The sequence below is a fragment of the Lithobates pipiens genome, unplaced genomic scaffold, assembly GCF_037356315.1.
Source record: "Lithobates pipiens isolate NorthernLeopardFrog02 unplaced genomic scaffold, aLitPip1_a1.2 Scaffold_22, whole genome shotgun sequence".
Taxonomy (NCBI): Eukaryota; Metazoa; Chordata; class Amphibia; order Anura; family Ranidae; genus Lithobates; species Lithobates pipiens.
Genome location: NW_027507784.1, coordinates 104,268,578 through 104,292,889, shown reverse-complemented (window position 1 = coordinate 104,292,889; position 24,312 = coordinate 104,268,578). Strand labels below are relative to the sequence as shown.

Genomic DNA, 24,312 nt, shown 5'->3' with positions numbered 1-24,312 from the left:
GTTGCAGGGCCTGTATCTCTTTAGATGTGATTTCCTATTGGGAGTATCTCACCAAAAATTTAATTTTTTGTCGCAGGGTATGCCTGAAATCTGATTTATGTCTTAGGGCAGACTTCTGGGAAAATTGGTGAGCCAATCACACAAGCAGGAAATGATGTTTCTGGTGGGCGTTCTGTACACTATTGCATAGCATTTTCATTAAACAGAGCTACAGATTAAAAAGGAAAGGTAATTTTTAATAACAGGTGAGAGCAGATACAATGTTGGAAAGACATGATGAGTTCATATACTAGAGTTCATGGTAGCACAGGCTGTGATCCAAAGTATAGTCCATAAGGTCTGGCACAATTTTTTTCCAAATAAAAATCTCCCACTGTTCACAATCACGCCTTATTCATGTCATCAGTTTTCGGCATCACCTACTGTATATTTGGGAGCAATTATTTTCTGTGATGAAGCACACGAATGGCAAAATTAGAACCAAAATATCTGATGATAGCTTGAGAATTCATTGAGAATTGCTAATACATTAATTGAACCAGATATTGTTTATCAAAATCAGTGTCAAATATCAAATTTGTTTTATGTTGCCCTCTTTTACTTTCATAATAAAAAATATTACAAAAAAGTTGTATTACTCAGATTGGTACATTATCTATATCAGTGATCATTAAAGTGATACTAAAGTCAATTTTTTTTTTTACTTTAAAAATAACAAATGTTACCTGCTCTGTGAAATGGTTTTGCACAGAGCAGCACGGATCCTTTTTTTCTCAGGTCCCTCTTCTGTGCTCTTGTCTCCACCCTCCTGTCAAGTGCCCCCACAGTAAGAAGCTTGCTATGGGGGCGCCTAAGCAGAGCCGCAGCTCCCTGTGTCCATTCAGACACTGAGATGTGGTTCAGCCCCGCCCCCTCTCTCTCCTGATTGGCTAGCTGACTTTGATTGACAGCAGTGGCAACTGCTGTCTCAGGCAATTTAGGCGAGAGAGTCCTGGACGGTTGAGGCACTCATGTACATCGCTGGATAGAGATGGGGCTCAGGTAAGTATTGGGGGGCTGCTGCACACAGAAAGTTTATCTTATTGCATAGAATACATTAAGATAAAAAAACCTTTACAACCACTTTAACTTGTGCTCTGCCCGATTTTTTCGGCTCATCAGCTATCCTTATTGTTAGTGTTTTTTATGGGTGGCCCAAGACAATTCCTTTTTTGGCCCAGAAAAGTTAAAACGTTGGACAGATTCAGGCTGTGTTGTGACCAGGATGGGTGGTATGTGCTTATTGGTGGATACTGAAAGTGAATTCCTTTATCCTGAATCTGGGGAGAGGCTGTTGACAGATGTATACCATAGATTTTAGAAACCTGGGATTTATAGCTAGGATCAAACATTAGGAAGGATGCACTGTTAGAATAAGGTTTTGTTTATTGGTTGTTAATTCAAACAATGCTTTAAATACATAACCAGTGGATGCATAGTTTATACAGATGTCAATATAACACGATATATAGGTTACTCTGGGTGCGCTGCTAAGTGTAGACATTGTAAAGACATGATGTGATGCAATTTTCTGTATTTGTATGACAAATAACAGTTTTCTAAAAAATAAAAATAAAAAAGTAACTAAAAAGTAAAAATAATATACAAAATGTAAAAAGGGGTAAATGGACAACTGAAAATGTTTCCTTCATGAATGCCTAGCTATTGCTATCATAAAAAAAAAACATAATTTGTTTTCATGCTCCGCTCTCTTGTGGTTAGATTCTTCAATTTAGTCATTAAACAATGTTGGGATCCTTTCACAGAGGGTCACATCTACATCAGGAATAGTTGCAACAGGAAAAAAGTACTGGTAAATGTGGTTGGGAAATGCCATCTCTGCAGTCTCTGAGAGATGTCCAAAGCCAACATATGAGTCTAAGCTACACTTCAAATATTAAAAAACATACACCTCACTGCCCCTCTGCCAGATGTCACACAGACACTAGTCTGCATGGCAAAATGCTGTGTTTTAGAGTGTGGGCTAGCATGAGCAAGCCTCTAAATTGTCAGCAAGCATGTATAATTGGTACATTATTTTTGGGAATGTGTTGGCTTGTAATATGGTTCCAACCCCAATAAAACTAAAACTGCTCCCTTGCAGTGGAGCTGCACAGCAAGGGTAATTACTTGTTTATGTCTAGGGGACCATAAAGGCATTTTACTTACCAGACCTTGTGTTCCCCTGGAAAGCAGCGTTTCCCCGTGCATAAGCAATGGATTGTCTCTCAGTGTCCTTACAACCAGTGTAGGGCTATGGACCTTGTATCAGTCTTGATAACTTCAGAGAACCTTAAACTGCTGGAGCGCTAAGATAGGGGCAGCATGGAGGAGCCTGCATGAGTAGAGGACCAGGTAAGCAAAAAGTGCGGAGTGAGGAGCTTTAGTTTTGCTAGAGTTTAGTTTTAAGGTTGATGCAAAACTTATTTTTTTCTACAGTAAATAAAAAATATGCTATATTTACCCACTCTGTGCAATGGTATTGCACAGAGTGGCCCCTTACCTCCTCTTTTGGAGTCCTCTGCAGCCACTCTCCGCTCCTTCTTTTCTGTATGTGCTCCCATAGCAAGCCCTGAGCTATGAGGCACACGTGCAGGCATGCACCAGAGCCGGGCAGTGTGCGTCCATAGACACACAGACACAGGCCCTCAGCTCCTCCTCAAATAATTTGATCGACAGCAGAAAAAGTCAATGGCAGCTGCTTTTTGGGAAATCAGGAAGGGAAGAGAGAAGATCTGCAGCCGGGCACAGCACTGGAATGCTGACAGGCTCAGGTAGGTGTTGGGGGGGGAACCGTTAGTTGGTGGGGAGTTTTTACCTAAATGCAAGGAAAGCATTAAAGTAAAAAAAAAAAAAAAATTACGCTTTAGAACCACTTATGAGGTAAGCACTTGCATAATGAAATAACATGTTCTGTATGTCTCACTTCCTTTACTTTAAATTGAAAGCTCTTGTGGGCTTCAGTTATTTTATTGTTGATGTAGCCATAAACCGCCGAATCACAAGCCTTACAGAATGTCTGATATAACACATTAATCAAGAATCTGGTCTTTCAAGGCTAGCCTAGGGGAAATAATGAGTGCTTCTCCAGCTTGTTGAAAACATTGAGCTCCATTTACTAAAAAAGCAGAGGCTGTTCATCTAGCAGAGTGTGGGGTTGATTTACTAAAACTAGAGCACTTACAATATGGTGCAGCTGAGCATGATAGACAATCAGCCTCTAACTTCAGCTTGTTCAAAAAAAACAACATGGAAGCTGATTGGTTTCTATACAGAGCCACACCAAATTTTGCACTCCCCAGTTTTAGTAAATCAAACCTTGTATGTTCAATTTGCAAAGTAAATGTTAGAAAAAACAGGTGAACATGTATTCACTTTGAATACTCAATCATCCACAAAGGAAAAACAGTATTTTACTTATCACATGACTGGGTTTTCAAACACAATTTCACCTTATTCACTAACATCTTCTTTGCAAAGTGAACAGTCTCCTCTTCAGTCAATCAACTTTGTGTGGCCTGTCCAATTCTTGTCATTAGAAAAGAGAAGGAAAGTTTGATCCATGTAGGTAATGCCTGGTACACACGATGAGATAATTGGACAAATGATTGTCAGTTTTTCAGTTTTTATTATTTGCATGCTAGTCAAAAATTCTCGTACGACAGAATAAAAATTTGGAAGTGATGTAATGTATGGTTATAACACTTCCATTGGCAAGACTTATGATATAACCGTGGGGAGTTCAAGTGCTACAGATGACCAGGGAGACATCTATTCTCATTTCATTTTCAGGTAATTTTCTGCTTATTCACAATAAATCATGGCCTTCTCACTGTTAATGCATTATACAATAAAAAGGTAAGTGACATAGTAAGCTGCAAAGCAGAAATAGAAAATAGTGGCGTCCCCATTCCAACAATACAACATGGCAGGGGCATGTGAATTCTAAAACTGGCTGAATAGAATTAGAAATCTTGAGGGAAGTTGAACAATTCACATATACAATGCATTTCAGGTGAATATTAATCTTACATTGAAGGTCTTCTATGAAAACAGCATATACTTTCATTTTATAACATCACCATTGTAATAGCAATACAAAAAATAGTTCTTTTGATACAGCAATATAAGCTTACTTGAAAAGTCTCTGGTTCTATATCAACTACACTGTACTTACTATAGGCCAGACTGGGTGACTATAGAGACCTGAGCATGCTCCCCAGTGCCAACAGACTTGGTGCTTTGGATCCTCTCAAAATATCTAAAGGGCATTCTGTGCCCCATGCTTTCCCATTCCATAAGCTTTTGGGATTTGACTGGTAGACGGTGGCCTCTCTGCTCTCCTTACACTCCTGTAGTGCCCCTGTTTTCAATAACCCTCAATTTCCCCCAGGTATGTCACCCGCTCATTTTAGCTGGTGGACAAACAAGGGACTTTATCGCATAGGACACTCCCTTGATGATAGAGGGTTGCACCCCCCTTGTATTTTGTGCAGGATTTGGAGATGCCCCCTCTGAGAATTTCTATCTACAACAAATGCACCGTATTCTATACTCTTTGCAGAAAAAAAGTCTTGATCTTTCATTTTGAACACAGTTCGAAAATAAATATATACAAGAGACTCTCTAGCAGGGTTGCATCTCCATGTTGTACAAATCTTTTGTCTCCCCTTCGTCGAAACTCCACTATCAAATTACTTGGGAGAGAGACTGGGCATAGCTCCTAAGGTAGAGGATTGTCGATCCTTGACTACACGCATACACAAGGGCCTTATGAATGTTGCCCTGATTGAGGCAGGGTACGAGATGCTCGTGAGATGGTATTTAGTGCCAGAACACCTTTCCAAGATTCGTCACCCTCCTGCTTTAGAGGTTGTGGCTAGGTCTGTTCTGCCCTCCATCTGTGGTGGACATACCCCAAGGTCCGGCGTTTCTGGATTTGGTCCATTGCTTAATCTATTTGGTCACTATGGTTAACATTACAAAAGACCCTCGGATCGCACCACTCAATAGACATGTGCAAAAGGAAACAATTTGTTTAGTTTCGTTTCATTTTAATTCGTTAATTCATTAATTTCGTTTAGTTATATTCGTTAACTTCCTTAAATTCGTTTTCGGATTTCGTTTAGTTTTCTACCGAATTCGAAAAATCGGCCACATTCGAAAATATTTCAATGAAATTCGAAAATATTTCAATGAAATTCGAAAATATTTCTATCGGATTCGAAATGATTTCAACATGATTCGACATTATTTCAACCACATTCGAAAATATTTTGTGACCCGACTTTAGGGCCATGTATCTCGGGGTTACTTAGTGTTAGAAACTCCAAATTTGGATATGTTGTAGTGCTAGAACTATTGTGTTTGCATACCAATTGGGGTTTCTAGCACTAAGTGACCCCGAGATACATGGCCCTAAAGTCAAATCAATTTTGAATCCGATAGAAATATTTTCGAATTTCGTTGAAATATTTTCGAATGTGGCCGATTTTTCGAATTCGGTAGAAAACTAAACGAAATCCGAAAACGAATTTAAGGAAGTTAACGAATATAACTAAACGAAATTAATGAATTAACGAATTAAAACGAAACGAAACTAAACAAATTTTTTCCTTTTGCACATGTCTATTGAGTAGTGCGAGCTGAGGGTCTTTTGTAATGTTAACCATAGTGACCAAATAGATTAAGCAATGGACCAAATCCAGAAACGCCGGACCTTGGGGTATGTCCACCACAGATGGAGGGCGGAACCCAAAATCGGGTCGCAAAATGTTATTAGTTAATAGAGCAGAGAATGACATTTTGCGACCCGATTTTGGGGCCACATATCTCGGGGTCACTTATAGCTAGAAACCCCAAATTTGGTATGCAAACACAATAATACTAGCTCTACAACATATCCAAATTTGAAGTGTCTAGCACCAAGTGACCCCGAGATACATGGCCCTAAAGTCGGGTCACAAAATATTTTCGAATGCGGTTGAAATAATGTCGAATCATGTTGAAATCATTTCGAATGCAGTTGAAATATTGTTGAATCATGTTGAAATAATTTCGAATGCGGTTGAAATAATTTCGAATCATGTCGAATTCATTCGAATTCATTCGTTATATTTCTTTCGTATTCGTTGTAATTTGTTATTTGAATTTCGATTCGTTACGAAACGAATTGTACAAGCCTACTACTCAACAAACCCGTGGAAAATATCCAGAGATCCATCCAGAGTCTAATATATTACATGTTCTTGGAGGCTAAAATAGCTATCGCTACTGCTTGGAAAAGCTCTGCGATTGACTTAGCCCTAATGAAGTGAAAGCAGAAAAAAAACAATCCCTATTTGTAAAGGTGTGGACCCCCTGGCTTTCTTATCTACAGATACCAGACATCTAAGGTTGGCATTAGATTGGTGGTCGGATGGACTTCTGGATACTCACTCTTTACCGTTTGTTTTCTTTCCTTCTTTTTTCTTTATTCATTTTCTCTATTCCCTTATTTAAAAAAAAATTCTGTTGTGAACCCTTGCGGTTTTTCACCTCAGTGCATTCTATGCATTGAGGTGAAAAACCTCTTGTAGTGCACCAGCCCCCCAGAGCCCCCCTTTTACTTAACTGAGCCCGATTGTTCCTATGTCAGGGACAACCACACCTGCTCCAATCTATCCTGATTGGATAGATTGATAGCAGCGCAGCCATTTGCTGTCAATTAAATCCAATGATGCAGGAGTTGGGGGGCGGAGATGAGTCCTGCTGTCTGTGTCAATAGACGCAGCAGCAGGACACAGTAATGCGCCTGCACGGGTGCCCCGAGGGAGATTGCTTCTCCAACAGGGCACTCGCGAAGAGGAGGAGCCAGGAGCGCCGCTGAGGGACCCCAGAAGATGAGGATCGGGGGTCCTTCTGTGCAAAGCCAACTGCACAGAGGAGGTAAGTATGAAGTGTTTGTTTTACAAAAACTGAATGTTTACATATGCTTTAACTGGACCTTTATTCTTGATTTAAGGTTACTGGCGAGGTTTTGCATATTACAAATTACCTTAAAAAATAGGATGTTGATATCTTTGTTTTTCTTTTTTCTTTTTTTTGCTGATCTCTGAAAAGAGATACACTGTAACTCCGGTGTTTGATACCATAGTGGTTCCTGTAGCTCTATAGCTTCTCATGCCTACCTATGGACTTTTCATGGGTTCATAGTGAACCCCTTATCATCTATTATTGTTACCAATTTCCCTTATTGTATACTATGATGACAGTTCTATTTTGTACTTGATTGTGCTACTCAATGTTTTTTTTTTTCTGTTATTTAAATTCTTAATTGACATAGAAAAATTTCCTGTTATAAGTTCTGCCTGTCTGCTGGTCATCTCCTTTCACATCTTCCGGGATTCCTCTCCTCCTCTGTTGTTTACATTCAGTTTCCAAGGGCCACATATCCCATAGTACCTTGCTGCCTGAAAGCACTGACTCCTGTACTGTCTCCCCCTTCTGAAACACCATGTCTCAGCGCCTCTATCTCAGAAGGCAGACTCTGTGAAACATGTAAAGTAAATGGAAATACCACCAATCCACACAACTAGTTCTGTTAACACAAAAGAACTAGTAAAAAATAAAATCCAAACACCATTAGTGCTTTTTTAAACTAACGTCCAAAATATAAATGTTGATGTGTTCAAATAAAGTATTGTTCAAGCTCGAAGACAAAATCTGAATGATTTCTGGATAAGATTGGCGGCAGATGCCTCCCGCTTCCTATAGCGCTAGCCTGATGTTGGTGGGGATCTGTTGGTTTATTAGTGGGCACATCTTGGCATCCCCACTTAAAACACTTCAGGCGATCAGGTTGCACTGCTTGGACATCACCCTTGGATCTGCTATCACAAGGTTACCTTGAGATATGATTGCACACCCACCTTGTTTTCCATTTTCTCCTTTCTATTCTAATTTCTTCAGGTTTTCACGGTCATCACTTTGCATGCCTTCAATGCAAACATTTCACTCTTTACTTCACCATACCATATTCACTATGTTCTATTATGTCTAATCACTCTACTCTCTGGGTTTCCATGTACTCCCATTGCATATTGGTTTGCCTACACTTCTTATAGCAACGTCACCTGATTGGCTACATATAATAATTTTTGTACTTATTTTACAAGCCCCATTGTAGCCAAATATTGGCACAAATTTTACTACATCATAATGTTTGTAATCCCCTGTTTGTTGGGGACACTCCTAGGTGCTGCCTGATGTTCCTGCAGATCCCAACACCTTAGCTCCCGGGAGATGCACATATGGCGACCCTCTCACTCCAGTACCGCTCAGGTTGAACCTTTAATGGGATGTAAGTCTTTTGCGTTAGACCATTCATTTTCTTTTATATTTTTTCATAACATGTTTTCCCATCTAGACCATTATAGATACTTTCTTTACTCTTATCTTATATATATTTTTTATAGATTATGCAGCATCCGCTCCTGATGAGTCAGATTTATCAACGAAACGTTTCAAGCTTTACAGGATGTAGCCTCCACCTTATACATGGTAATACCATATTTAATTTCCATCTACTATGGTTACCCTACCATACCTACCTATATTGCATATATGGTTTCTGACATGGTATAATATACTATCCTATATGGTCCCATTTTATGTGTATTTTATGTGTATTTATCTTTTTGCTATCTTGCTATTTTGCGGTGTTCTGCATCTTTTAGACACCCGATCCCTCCATAAAGAGTACCTGTCACCATCTGTTACTGTCACAAGGGATGTTTATATCCCTTGTGACAGCAATAAAAGTGATCACATTTTAAATTTTTTTTTACAGGGACAATGTTAAAAAAATAAAATAAAATAAATAATAAAAATCATTTTATTTAATTTTTTTAAAGAACCATCATCCCCACTTGCTCACGCAGCAAAGAAAACGCATATATAAGTCGCACCCGCAAATGTAAATGGTGTTCAAATCACACATGGGAGGTATCATTGTGATCGTCAGAGTGAGAGCAATAAATCTAGCAAAATACCTTCTCTGTAACTCTAATCTGGTAACCATAAAAAAATTTAAAGCGTCGCCTATGAAGTACCGTAGTTTTTCACCATTCCACAAGTGTGCGCAATTTCAAAGCATAACATGTTAGGTATCTATTTACTCGGCGTAACATCATCTTTCACATTATACAAAGAAATTGGGCAAACTTTACTGTTTTTTTTTTTTATTGATGAAAGTGTCTTTTTTCCCCCAAAAAAATTCATTTGAAAAACCGCTGTGCAAATACCGTGTGAATTAAAAAAATTGCAACGGTTCGCCACTTTATTCTCTAGGGTCTCTGCTAAAAAAATATATATAATGTTTGTGGGTTCTAAGTAATTTTTTTTTAGCAAAAAATATGTTTTTTTACTTGTAAGCGACAAATGTCAGAAATGGGGTTAGGCATGAAAGGGTCATTTCTAGAAATACAGTTTCAAATGAAGATTAAGCACTGGCAGATGCTGATTGGTACTGTTATAGTTGCTCTACTGCACCCCAGGAACCCCTAAATCCCAAGGGCCAACTACAGGATGTGACGATTTGATTGAAGAAATGTTATCAAGAAGAGACAACCCCAGAGTATCTCCAATGAACTTCATGCTGCCTCTTAAGCCGTACCTGGTGTTCGGATCTGCACACCCCAAAGAAGGGGGAGTCCTTTGTTCCCAAGAGTTTTATTTCTCAACTAATGCATTTTGGGCACTCCTTTACATTTACCTCTTTGGATCACTACGGGAACGACCATTAGGCCGCATCCTGAGGTAGCAGCCCAGGCCCGCAACAGGGCCCACAATTTTCATACAACAGCCAGGCATCACCCTCTGGAAAAAATGTTTTCCTATTCTGCCCATCTGACTTTCTGTCTACAACCAGTGACCTACTAAGTCAGTCCAGCGCGATCCCTACTCTTCAAAACCAACCACTCAATACGTTTTAGAATATTATATTGCATTACTAATGCACTTGGGGTTGCTCTTCAGCCCTGACTTTCCCAAAAGTCAGTATCTGCATATTGCACATACTTCATGAATTTCTGTCGGGTGGCCTTTGATCATACTCTGGTTTTACCTCTGGGAAACATTGATAGGTATAAATATATACAGAGCAGGCAACAAAATAAGCATCAATCTCTGTTTACTGTACACAACATAGTCTGGTGAAGTAGCACGTGTTAGGCATAAAGAAGTGATGATAACTAAGACATATGTTATTTCCTGAACAACATCATTAGGTTTATGTTGGCGCTGTTAGTACAGAATGGCATATCAGAGACAACAGCTCCTCATCAATTCTAGAAAACTTTCTCAAGAAGCGCCTACAGAAGGTCATGGCTAACGAATCTAAGACACAAGTTTTCCAGCGATATGCAAACAACCGGCTTTGTATTTAAAGACAGACTTGAAGAGAGAGCGTATGCAGCAAGGGAAAAGCGAATTACAAATGTATGAACAGGATAGGCAGTGGAATGTAAAATATTGCTCTACAAACAGCTCTTTGCTCCTATGCATGCTGCTGAAGCCAGGGTACAAATCTCAGAAAACACTGATGAAACCATTACTCCTTCATCTATTTGTTCATAGCATATATCATTATTCAAGAAATTCAAGAACCATAATGACGGAAAATCACACAGAAAGGAAAGCAAAGAAAGAGACTGTCAGGAAGGACTGCATTTTTATTCAAGGGATTCAAGAGGTCCATAATGATGGGAAATCACTGTGAAAGGCAGAGACAAAACAGGGATTCCATCAATGGCACGACACTCAGCGCCACTACAAGGGGGAGGACAGTCATGCCACGAACATCAAAATAGGAGCTGAATAGGGTTATATAAAGCATCACTCCAGCTTGCTTTATTTAAAAAATATATTTTATAATTCAATTTGCATATTTTAATGTAAAACCATTCAGTTTGACATTTTGGTTGGAGAAAAATACTAACAATTTACCTCTAGCTGCAAAATACTCTTTTTATATAGCATCTAAAATGCATAGCATAAACTATTAATTTAAAATAAATGACTGTGTGTGTGTGTATTCTCCAAGAATTAAACATTTAAATTGACTCAATAGGTACTCGGTCTACCATCTGAATAATTCAAATTTTCTCCTGGCATCCATCTTTTGTTGAAGACGACCTTGCTAGTTATATAAATATATCTGGCAACATTCACATTTTCTGAATAACACTAAATCTGAGCTTCTAAAACATGTGTACGTGTGCTCACTGCCCATAAGCGATGAAACAATAGTGTGGTCATAACTCAAGAGGGTGAAGGGGAAACTGAAGGTGAATTAAAGTGGTTCTAAAGGAATAAGATTATTTTTTTTTTAATCTTAATAACTTCTCTGCATTAAAATTACAATTCCTTCTGTTATATTACATTATGTGCCCTCGTGCATGTTGTTTATCAAAAAAATGGCGCTTCATACATAATTTCAGAGCGCCTCTCGGTCCTCATGTGACCGCCCACAGCTGTCTTTCCCAATCCAACAGCTACAGTGGGCAGGGCTGAGAATACCCGGCTGACATCAGCAGGGAGGAGGGGAGGAGCGCTGCGGGTGGTCATTTGAGTGCCGAGCGGTGGTCTGATTAGGTATGAAGCCAGTGGCGTAACTAGAACCTTCAGGGCCCCGATGCAAGAAACCATGAAGGGCCCCCCTAAACCCCAGCCAGGGCACTTCCCTCTGAGTCCGGCGGTGGAACTCCAGGGCATGGTCACAGGTATGACCTTTATGAGCCCTGTAGTTCCACCACTGGTATCAGTAGTTTTTTCTTTATTATTTTATTTTATATTTTTAGGTGCCCCATTGCGGGACTGTCCCTAGGCAGGATGGGGTACCCGTCCCTAGAAGAGATGAGGTCCTTTTCTCCAGGGCAGATGAAGTTACTGCCCCCAAGTGAGAAGGGGTCCCTGTCCCCACGTGAGAAGGGGTCCCTGTCCCCAGGGGGAGATGGAGGGGGTAATGTAATGGTGTGTGGGGGATGGGGTCCTCTCACTCACCATGACAAAGCTGTAGGCCATGCACTCATCCATGTTGGCCTGGGCTCCATCCAGTGTGCTGGACAGTTGATCAGCATATCTCCCAGAAAGACCTTTCATCATCTGTGTATGACGGGGGAGAAAAGAGGGCTGGCAGACAAGCCTGCAGTGTCCTCTGGGGGGCCGGCTCTCATAGGGCTGCACTGCATCTGTGTGCTTAAAGTTTGTTTACCCGGGAGAAGTATGCATTCAGAGTGGGCCGGACTCGGGGGGGGGGGCTGTTGCAGGACTCTGGCTGGGGAGAACAGACATCGGACTGAGCGGCAATGCATGGAGCAGGAGCGGGGTACTCTGAGGAGCCGGCCGAGGACACAGGTCATGCGGGGGCATTTGCTCCTTTCAATCAAATCCTGTGATGAGGGAGTGGGGGGTGGGTCCAAGCTGCACTGTGTGTGTCTACAGACAGCTCAGGAGTGCACCAGCACAAGTGCCCGTATAACAAAAAGCATACTTTGGGGGCACTCGGAGAAGAGGAGGAGCAGACAGCGCTGGCAGGTGACACTAGAAGAGAAGGTAAGGGGCCTCTCTGTGCAATGCCACACAATGGCATTGCACAGAGAGGCCCCTTACCTCCTCTTCTGGTGTCACCTGCCAATGCTGTCCACTCCTCCTCTTCTCCGAGTGCCCCAAAGCATACTTCTCCTCTTCTGGTGTCTGGTGTTACTTTTAGAAAACAAAATGCCTTTACAACCATTTGTAAAGTCAGAAGATTTTTTTTAATCCTAATGCATTCTATGCATTAGGATAAAAAGCCTTCTGTGTGCAGCAGCCCCCCAATACTTACCTGAGCTCTCTCTCTGTCCAGCGATGTTCATGAGTGTCTCAGCTGCCCGGGACTCATGATTGGCTGAGACACAGCAGCGGCGTCATTGGCTCCTGCTGCTGTCAGCCAATGTCAGCTAGCCAATCAGGAGAGAGAGGGGGCGGGGCTGAACTGCAAGCAAACTGCTTGCTGTGGGGGCACTCAGCAGGAGGGAGGGGCCAGGGCACGAAGAGGGACCCGAGAAGAGGACCTCTGTTCTGCTCTGTGCAAATCCACTGCAATAGAGCAGGTAGTATAACATGTTTGTTATTTTTTATTTTATTTTTTTAAATAGACTTTACAATAACTTTAAGTTGGCTTTCTGCTTTTAGTACAATGGTTTTTGGACCATGTCATTAGTTCCTTGAAACATTTTACATGTTGCCTGCCAAAGCTTTTCAAGCTGTTTCAGCCATGTAGATTCAGCAGAGGTTATTTTTCATGCTACATTAAAAGCTTTTCTCTTGGCTTGCAAAGTGGAACTCTGTTTTAGACTATCCATGAAAAAATTAATTCTCTCGTTTAGTTACCCTTTGCGGTGAATAGGACCTCCAACTAATGGCTTAGAATTGACAGGTGGAGCTGAGAACCGCTGAGACCCAATGCTGACATCAACACACATCTGGAAACCAGTTTGTATGCATTGATCCCTTGTACATCTCTAGGACTCCAAACAAAGGACTCTCAAGAAATGATAAGGTTATGTCAAGTTAATACAGGATGTTTTTAAATATAATGTATTTTGTTTATTAATAAATAAAAAAAGTTTTTTATTTCAACCAGATAAATATTAAATTTCATGTGATTTTTATTTTTTTCATATTTATTTACCACTTGCAGCTAGAAGATGGAGCTATATACAAGCTTTGTGGTTTTAAAGATTTTTTTTTTCACACCTGCTAAGCGGAAAATAGACCTGAACAAGTCAGAAGAGAGCACATCCCGCGCCTTTTGCTGGAAATAATACATAGCAATGTCTTGGCTAGAAAGCTTGAAGGTAGTGCTGGGCTTTCCTTTCGTGACACATTCCATGGTGATTGGCTTAAGGTGAAGGAGTTACCTGTGTGGATATAAATGCTGCAGTATATTCCTAACGCTCTGAATAAAATAAAATAAAAGTCCAGCTGAATGTGACTTACTACTAGCTATATCATAACCTGGATAAACAAGAACCTTCACAGACACGAAGAGACGTGAAAGGAAAGAAAAAGAACAAAAAGGTACATTACTGATTCCATACTGGTAAACTAATAATCAAATTGTTTAAAATGTGAGAACATTATGTATGTGTAATTCCCTCATTATGAACTGTGCACCAAATATATTAATTCAATCTTTTAAACGTCATGAATAACTTTGGGGTTGATTTACTAAGATTGCAAAATCTGATGCAGCTATGCATGGTAACCAATCAGTTTCCAGGTTTTATTGTCAAAGCTTAATTGAACAAGCGGAAGTTAGAAGCTGATTGGCTACCATGCACAGCTGCACCAAGTTTTTCAGTTTTAGTAAATCAATTTAGTAATTGTCATTTAGTAACACTTTCTAGGATCTGCATGGTGTTTAGAAAGTTTTAAATTAGGTGAATGAAAGCCAGATTGCAAAATGTGAGAAGGCAGTGTATTCCTCTTTATTAAAAACTTAGATTGTAAGCTCCTTGAGGGCAGGGACTGATGTGAATGTACAATATATGTCTAACTCACTGTGTAAATTGGCAACGCTATATAAGTACCTGTAATAAATAAAAATAAAATGAAAAACAAATGATGAATGTTATAATACTGTACATCATTGTGAATCTGAAGTAGCTTATGACTGTTCACATACCCTGGATACCACTTTGAGGTCCTTGCCTCTCTCCCTCCAGTCTCAGTGCCAATTCAGACAGGAGCCAATTAACCTTTCAGCATGTCTTTGGAGTATGGAGGAAATTAGAGTACTCGGCAGTGGCGACTGCTCCATTAGGGGCACAGGAGGGCCGCCCCCTAATACATGCTCTCAGCCCCTAATCTACATGCAGGGCGCCGGATGCATAGATTGCAATGTTTTTTTTTTGTTTTTTTTTAAGCACATGTTTAGAGCCCGAGGCTCTAATTGACTTCAAAAAAGGGTGGGCTCGAGGCATAGTGAATTAATATTCGCTATTGTCTTCCTGCTTCTCCTCCTGGCCCATCAGGAAGCAGATCTTAAGACCCGATTGGCCTGAGAGGAGAAGCAAACGTATTGGCTGGTACCTGGAGGATGTAAGGGGAGATCCGGGAGATGGCCGTCCTCATTGGAGTGAGCTCTTTGCTCTGCATTGTTGCCGCCAACACAGAAGTCAGAGCCTGACCGCGTGAGTACCACTCACCGAGGGGGGGAGTCACATGGGTTTTTTTTGCAGCCCCCCCCCCCCCAAAAAAAAATAATGGAGCACCAACCACCACTGGTACACAGAGAAAGCCCACTCAAGCACAGGGAGAACATTCAAACTCCATGCAGATAGTGCCCTGGTCATGATTTAAACTGGGGATCAGGGCGCTTTGAACAAACTGCTAGGCCACTGTGCTGTCCCACTGTAATAGTTTACATACAAAAATTGTGAAACTATACACTGCTGATCCCTTTTATACAACATTTGACTGTCAGCAGTGAGACAGACACTCCACTCATGTTCACTGACGCGTTTCACCTGCTACAAGGGGTTATTCTTACAGCAGGAGTAGTAGGAGATGATAGAAGCGTATAAATACTACCAGCAATCCCTTGAACAGAATCAGACTCAATAAGTGTAATACTCATATAATTCATCTAGTATGTAAACCCAGCATTTCATATTCCTTGTATGAAAAAGTATCCTGTTCTCTTTGTATTGTTTCCTTTGTGTGGAATCCCTTGTGTTACTGCCAGTCCCTCTGCTTTCCTATTAAAAACTGACCACATTAAAGAGGAAGTAAACCCTGATGGGTTTACTTCCTCTTTTTTTCCCTGCAAAGGTAAAGCATAATGGACTACTATGCATCGCATAGTAGCTCATTATGTGTCACTTACCTGACACAGGAGCCAGCGAAGTCGCCGCTGATCCCTGTAGTCCGCCGCATCCATGTTGCTGGTGGCGTCTCGCAGCTCCGACGAATCACAGCGGCGAAGCCGCGATGACGTCACTCCCGCGCATGCGCACGGGAGTCGCGTCTCGCAGCTCCGCCGCTGCCACTCGGCGAAGCCGCGATGACGTCACTCCCGCGCATGCGCACGGGAGTCGACAAATTAGGCAAATCCATTCATGGATTTGCCGCATTTAGTGCGCCTGCGCGCCGCTGTCTACGGCGCATGCGCCGTAGACAGCGGTGCCCATTTTCGGGCAAATATCTCCTAAACCATATAGGTTTAGGAGATATTGCTTGGACCTACAGGTAAGCCTTAATCTAGGCTTACCTGTAGGTCCAAGTTGTTTGGAAGGGTTTACTTCCTCTTTAAGAAGGAGACCACAGCATGGTCAGTTTTCTAGCTGACATTTTATATACAGTATTCCCAAGAATAAAGACTTATTCCCACGCTATAAAAATAAGCTAAAATCATGAACAATAATCTTACTTAAATACATTTATTAAAACCCCTTTCGGGCTGTTGTTTCTTTTTCCGCAATGTGGTCAGTTTAGATGTACATAGGACTTGGTGAGACTGTTCCCTAAAGCAAACCTGTGGGTTAATTAAACCTAAATTAACAACAATTTCAAATCGCTGATAGCCTAAACACCACATACCTTATTTTCCAGGCTCTAATCCCACTACCCTCCCCCCATAGCTAAGAACTCTTGCGTATTTCTCTACTTAATAGAGAAATGGTCACTATCCTGCAAATACTGTGCTACTTCTACACAGTGCCTAAGTGACCTGTTGTCAAGCCTGGGAATGGTTACATGGAGGCAGACGGGGTAATTATGTTCATACAAAAAGTAACTATTGCATAGCTGGCTGTAGGCAGTGGGGGGGGGGCCTAAAAGAGGTGCATGTGCTGACAACTTTAATGATACTAAATCCTATTTGCGATTACCTTTTTACATATCCATTCTTCTATGAATGCTGTGCCTGCTTCTAAATTCTCTTGTGAACATTCCCTGCTCTCTTGTTCCTGCCTTGGCATTACTCCATTACTTACAGGGACCTATGGATGCTCACCTAGCTACATAAACAAGTCCCCTTAGGCTAGATTCACACCTATGCATTTTTTGTGCTTTTTGCATTTTGCAGATTTGCACTACAGAACGTGTTCCATAGGAAACCATGTTAAATGGACTGTAGTGCAAATCTGCAAAATGCAAAAAGCACTAGAAATGCATAGGTGTGAATCCAGCCTTATTGTCCATTAAAATTTTACTAAATCCACAACAGTAAAATCAGTCTGTATATGCAGTAAAGCATGCTTGTTATACTCACTGTGGAACCTAAGGGGTTAATCTTCTGCCTTGTGTAAAATGGCTGTTTGATCCTGTCTTTGCTGATCCTCATCTCCTTCCAGTCACCAATCCATCTCCTGACAGTACAGAGCCTTGGGGGCACTCTGCACATGCTCAGTTTGGTGTGTGTTGCTAGAGAGTTTTTTTTTCTTGGGAGAGTGCATGTGATCAGCACTGTCCAGAAAGAGGGTCAGGGGCCCTGCAGCCTCATAGGACAGTCAGGGGAGAATGAAAAACTCCTCCTACAAGCTTTAACCAGACACTGATAGAAGACACAAGACTCCTATATACTGCAGATAAAAAAAGGTATTTAGCTGTTTATATTTACTAAAACTATTGCATTTCCATGTTCTGTGTACTGAGGGAGACCAGATATAGTGAATGCAGGGTCCTGGGTTTAGTGACACTTTAAATCCCATAGTCTCAGTGGAAAGCCGCTACGCTGCTCCTCCTTCCATCTGTTGGAGCCTGTGCTGCCCCCGTTTTTCTAAATCCCTGTACAAATCAAGAGGATGATGAAGATTTGCAAACCCAAAGACCACAGCTATGGAACGCTCTACCCACAAACATCCGCTTGGAAGGAAACCATCGGGCCTTCAGGAAAAAACTCAAGACCCACCTCTTTTAACCTCCCTGGCGGTATGATTATTTCAGATTTTAGGTGCTGAAAGCGGTACAATTATTTTGCATTGAAATTTGGCGTTTTATATTGTAGGCCTGCAATTCTTAGGAATAACTCTCTTAAATCTGTTCAAACCAGAGTATAGCAGACATCCCGGGTATGATAAAATGTATAATAAATAATGATAATAAATAATAATACAAATTATTCAATAATGTAATCAAATCCAAAAACACTGAAATTTGCTCATTTGCAGAATTGTCGCTGTCATTAGATTTAGTGTTTGATGAGGAATTTCCCCACAAATCGCTATCGCTCAATTCTGCAAGTTATTATAATTTATTATCGCTATTTTCTAGTTGGTTTAAAATTACTTTTGACATAAAGGGACACTTTTTGGTTGCTATGGGCAATTTCCAAATTCCAGGCAGAAAAAACTGTATTTATAAGATAAAAATGCATGCAGGGCACTGCACAGACCACTAGGGACAAAGGGGATGTGTAATTTTTTTATACTGTATGTGTTTTGTGTGTTTTTACTTTTTTGAATTTGGCGCCGATCTCCGCTCCCATGCGCCGTAACGTTGCAGGGAACGGAGCTCTGTGGCACTCGGGCACTGTGTGAATCGAGCAGAGGACGGCTCACACACACAGCGTGGAGGACATCGCTGGATCTAGGGGACAAGGTAAGTAACCTCTCCCTGTATCCAGCGATGCGATCCCGAGTCTGGCTCGGGGTTACCGCTTATGGTACTGAAATCCCAGCCCGAGCCAGACTCGGGATCACCGCCAGGGAGGTTAAGAAGGAAGTCAATGCAGGTCGGATCAATCGCCTTGAGGCTATTCAGTTCGCATTTGCAGCGCTTTACAAGTCATTCATTCATTCATGTATGTGAAGGGCACAGGGAGCTTGCTCTGCTACCCGAAAGTTTGGAGTAAGGGGCGCTGAGGACCTTGAGTCGGTGGTGGTGAGCCAGTGGGGTAAGTAAATGTTTGGGCACACATAGTAAGAAAGAATGTACTGGGTATTCTTGAACTGCTTGACATTACCCAGTACATCAAAAAAAGCTGACGGTTTAATTATTTCCCTGGATTACAGTAAAGCCCCATACACACTATCAGATTTTCTGCTGATTTTTGTCTTCAGGTTTACCAAAACCATGTAGTAGTGCAAGGGCCTGCCTGATTGCATACAAATTGAAACTCCTAAGGTTTGACCTCATATTATATGCTTTTGGTAAATCTGAAGAAAAAAATCAGCAGAAAATCTGATAGTGTGTATGGGGCTTAAGAAGTGGGCAAGTCATCTGGTATTTGAAAATTAAAAAAATTCTGGGGCTAATTAATTTCTTTCCTCTTTTTAGTTAACTATAAGATATATATACACAAATTCAGAGTATTTTCCTTGATTACAATACGCGGTCTAATTTTAGGCTGATTACTAAAACATTCTTGTTTAGTTAAGGAATCACCCACGGCAACTTCACTGAACTCAGAAAATACAATTTCAAACCGTGATGTGATTAAATAATGTTTATTTTATTAAAAATACTCTATCATTGAATTCAGTTATACTAAAGTACTTACCTTACATTCCAAACCTCATGTACAAATGTTAGTATGATTGTACATCTGTTAATTTTGAATACAAATAAAACTTTATTGTTTCGAAAAAATAATGTATGCTCCATTGTAACAAGTAGGGTTTGAAGGTCTAAATGGAAAAGAATATAAAACTGCTATCATGAAAAAGACTAAAAAACAAATGGCAATTGTAATTGGATATATTCGATTGTTTATTACATTGTTTTATTTAACTGAACATTTGAAACAAGGTAAATAGAGGGGATAGACTTTACTCGTAGACATTTATGATGACACCCCATTAACTAACTTAGTAGAAAAACTGAAAAATGTTAAGCTACCTAATGTAGTACCTCAAGTAACATTAGGATCAAAGCGTAAGTTCATCCGTAAATGTGACTTGGACGAAGTCAGAGAGGAAGCTTGCTGGATTAAGGAGGAAATAAAAGTTCCAAAGGTTCAGCAGGACACAGAAAACGAGATGGAGAAAAGTCTTGGGAAGCACACAGTAGAGACTGCAATATAATGAGGGACACAGATGTAAGACGCCAAATAAGGGGAGGTGAATTATGTAGGTTGCTCTGAATTTAATGGGAATCCAACAAAGGAGCTGAAGGAGAAGGGAGGCTGAGTCTGGACTCTTAAAATGTAATAATTCTGAGTGCACCGAGTTTAGTATTTGTCAAGACAAGAAAATGAGAACCCAAAAAAAATTACAGTATTCAAGGTGGGGAAATAATCGAGGAGTGTCTCACAGTGTCATCAGATACATGTTTAAAGTAAAATAATACATTTGAGTATAAATAAGATTTGATATTGCAGTAACAAAATTTATTAACCTAGGTTCACGCTATGACGTTGATTTATGACGTTGATGCAAGTGCAGTTGCTCCAGAGCTTAGTAAATGAGGCAAAGCTTCACTTTGCAAAGAATACCCAATCACATGCAGGAAAAATTAAACAGTATTTTTGCTTGCACATGATTGGATGATGGAAGTCAGAAGAGCTTTACCTAATTTACTAAGCTCTGGAGCAACTGCACTTTGTAGAGTGCAACTGCACTTGCAAAGTGCGCAGTCGATTTGCCCTTTAGTAAATCAACCCCTATGAATCGCATATGAATCGCACAGGAATTACAAAGGAACTACACATTGTGCATTCCTGTACAACTCACATGCAATGCAGTGCGGTGCAATTTAACCTCCCTGGCGGTATGATTATTTCTGATTTTAGGTGCTGAAAGCGGTAAAATTATTTTGTATGGAAATTTGGCGTTTTATATTGAAGGCCTGCAATTCTTAGGAATAACTCATGCCGGGTATGATAGTAATTTGAAACACAAAATCACAAATTATAATATAATAAATAACTATAAATAATTATAACAAATATTAATATAATAATAATAATAATAAATATTCAATAATGTAATCAAATCAAAAGCACTGAAATTTGCTCAGTTGCAGAATTGTCGCTGTCATTAAATTTAGTGTTTGATGATGAATTTCCCCAGAAATCGCTATCGCTCATTTCTGCAAGTGATTATAATTTATTATCGCTGTTTTCTAGTTGGTCTATAACCACTTTTGACATAAAGGGACACTTTTTGGTTACTGTGGACAATCTCCAAATTCCAGGCAGAAAAAACTGTATTTATAATATAAAACGACATGCAGGGCACTGGACAGACCACTAGGGACAAAGGGGGTGTGTCTTTTTTTATACAGTACTGTAATCTGTAAGATTACAGTACTGTATGTGTAGTGTGTGTTTTTATTTTTTTGAATTTGGCGCCGATCTCCGCTCCCGTGAGTCTTAACCTCGCAGGGAACGAAGCTCAGCGGCACTCGAGCACTGTGTGCATCGAGCGGAGGACGGCTCGCACACAGTGGGGAGACATCGCATGATCCAGGGGACAAGGAAAGTAACTCTCCCTGTATCCTGATGCGATCCTGAGTCTGGTTCGGGGTTACCGCTTATGGTACTGAAATTCCACCCTGAGCCAGACTCGGGAATACCGCCAGGGGGGGTTAAGCCCATTGATTTTGAATGTCTCAAATCACACCGCTTCCACACCAAAGTTGTGCAGGAGGCAATCTTAGAAACGCACTGCAACCGAATTGTATGGTTGTTTTGTACCATGCGATCTGATTCAGACAAACGCACTTAGTTTTCGACTTGCATTTGGGGTGTTGTTAAGATTGCACTGACACTCGATTTGAATGCAAGATGGGAAACGTGCACAGATCGTGGGTTTACTGCACCGCATTCTAGTGTGCACCAAGACTCAGTGTGTGTTTGTGTAATTAAAGATGTGAACCTGTGTTGATACTAGATAAAGAAACTTCACTTTGCAAACAGAAAGTTCCTTTAGCTTAGGCAGGCCATACATGCAGTGTTAATTTAGTCGACTAATGCCGCGTACATACGATCGGACTATCCGTCGAACTTAGTCCGCCGGACTTTTCAGCTGAGGTCCGCGGACTTTCAAGCGAATGGACTTGGCCACACATGATCATTCCAAAAGTCCGGCAGATTCGAACGTGATGACGTAGAATAAGGAAGTTCATAGCCAGTAGCCAATAGCTGCCCTAGCGTCGGCTTTAGTCCATCGGGCTAGCACACAGACAAACGGATTGTCCGCTAAAAGCCGAGTCCGGCTGACAATTTTGAAGCAAGTCTTATTTCTAAGTCCACCGGACTTTTGGGAAGAAAAAGTCCGCTGGAGCCCATAGACGATTGAATTGTCCGGCGGACTCTAGTCCGATCGTGTGTATGCGGCATAAAATGACTAAAACATTTTAGTCGACTAAATGAATACTATTTTAGTCTACTAAAATACAACTAAAACAACTGAGATGACTAAAATACGACTAAAACTAAAATGGCATTTTAGTCAAAAGACTAAAATGGGACTAAATAAAAAGGGAATAAAATTAAAATGCCATTTTAGTCAAAAGACTAAGACTAAAACTAAATTGAAATTTGACTTCAAAATTAACACTGGTCTGTAGTGCATGCTCATACCTCAATACCATAAATAATAACATTAGATTTTTCACTCCAGCCGTATGTAATGAGTTTGGAAATTGTAGAGAAATATTTAACTAATGCATTACAATTTAATTACATCCATTAGATTTTAGACGACTAAAATGAGTTTTAGTCGACTAAAATGTACTGGAGATTTTAGTTGAGTAAAACATAGGACGTTAGTTGACTAAAATGTATTGGAAATTTAGTTGACTAAATAAGACTAAAACTAAAACAATTGCAGAAGACTAAAATGGACTAAAACTAAAATGCCATTTAGTCCTAAGACTAAGACTAAAACTAAATCGAAATTTGCTGCCAAAATTAACATTGCATACATGGTGGTTGCAGGAAAGACATTTGCGCGATTTCCCCATCAACACTGACAGCGTGGACAGGGGAATACCTCCTGCCGAGCAATTGTTTGCTCCCACCGCTTGGAGAAGACAGTGATTATCACAGGAGAACCCAGCAGGCTGGTTTTGCCCAAGTACTTGGTACATTCAGCCTGCCCATTAATGGTTTGAATCTCGGCCGGTTCCTGCTTAAACAGCTGAGTTTCGAACTGTGTATGACCGGCCTTAATGAATACTGTTAAAGTGATATTAAACCCTAATTTTTTTCAGTTTTGCAAAGAGTGAGGAGGGATTACAACACCTGTCAATTTTTATTGCTTTCTGTGCCCCTGTTTGAGAGATCCCACCGATGTACATCCACGGTGGGTGGTCTGGAAGTAGTATAATGAAAGGCTAAACATTTTTTTTTGTTTTGGACACAGTGGAGAAGAATTAGAAGAGCTGTCAGGTTTTTATTGCTGTTTATGCCCTCGTTAAAGTGGTTGTAAACCCTTACAAACTACTTTGACCTACAGGTTTAGGAGATATTAGCCAAAATATAGGCACCGCTGTCAATGGCGATATGCCGCGAGTGGCGGCTCCCGTGCGTATGCGCGGGAGTGACGTCATTGCGGCTTCGTCGAATAAATAAATAAATCCAGGATTTTGTTGTCGGAATGTCCGATTGTCTGTATGCAGCATAAGTCTTGGTGCATACTAGAATGTGGTGCGGGAAACCTGCGATCTGTGCACGTTTCCTGCCTTGCATTCAAATTGATGAAACTGGCTTCACAATAATAATTTAATGCATTGAGACTGCAAGTAGTTCTAGGGGTTAAATGATATATAGAAAATGTATGCTGTATATACAAATACTAGATACCAGATGTAAGCCAGCACTAATGTAAACCACAGAAGATTGGAGAATTGACATACACAGTCATTTTGTTCTTACAATGCAATCATTTTTTAATGAGATACTTTATAACCAAACAGATTTCTCCTTTGATCATTTCAGGACAGTTAACCCAATAGCATACAGGCCAACTTTCTGAGATGAGAAAGAGGGAAGACTTTTACACTTACATAACCGAACATGCAGGCAAAGAACACATCCTTGATACACCCACCGTTACACGGGCCATCAACAAAAAAAAATATTGGCTAAACCTAACAATGCATTTTTATTCTACTACTTTTCCTATATACTGGCTTTTTAAAATAAAGCATGCAATCATTTATAAGTTGAATAAAGTTTAATTCAAAATAATTATTTATTAAATTAATATTTTAGATATTTACTTTTGGTATGAAAATGGTACATTTGATAATAAAGGTCCAGCATTGGACCAAAAGAGTGGTGAGAACGACAGGTGGAAA

The 24,312-nt window shown here is 40.4% G+C and overlaps 1 long non-coding RNA gene across 1 annotated transcript in view; it reads left to right on the top strand.

The window, feature by feature from the left end:
* The window catches only part of LOC143925432 (uncharacterized), an 81,047-nt gene extending 66,346 nt beyond the window's left edge, over window positions 1-14,701 (top strand). The window contains exons 2-4 of the long non-coding RNA XR_013261975.1: window positions 8,276-8,380; window positions 8,496-8,580; window positions 13,763-14,701. This is a non-coding gene — a long non-coding RNA (uncharacterized LOC143925432). The remainder of the gene's footprint in view (window positions 1-8,275; window positions 8,381-8,495; window positions 8,581-13,762) is intronic.
* Window positions 14,702-24,312: the final 9,611 nt, after the last annotated feature.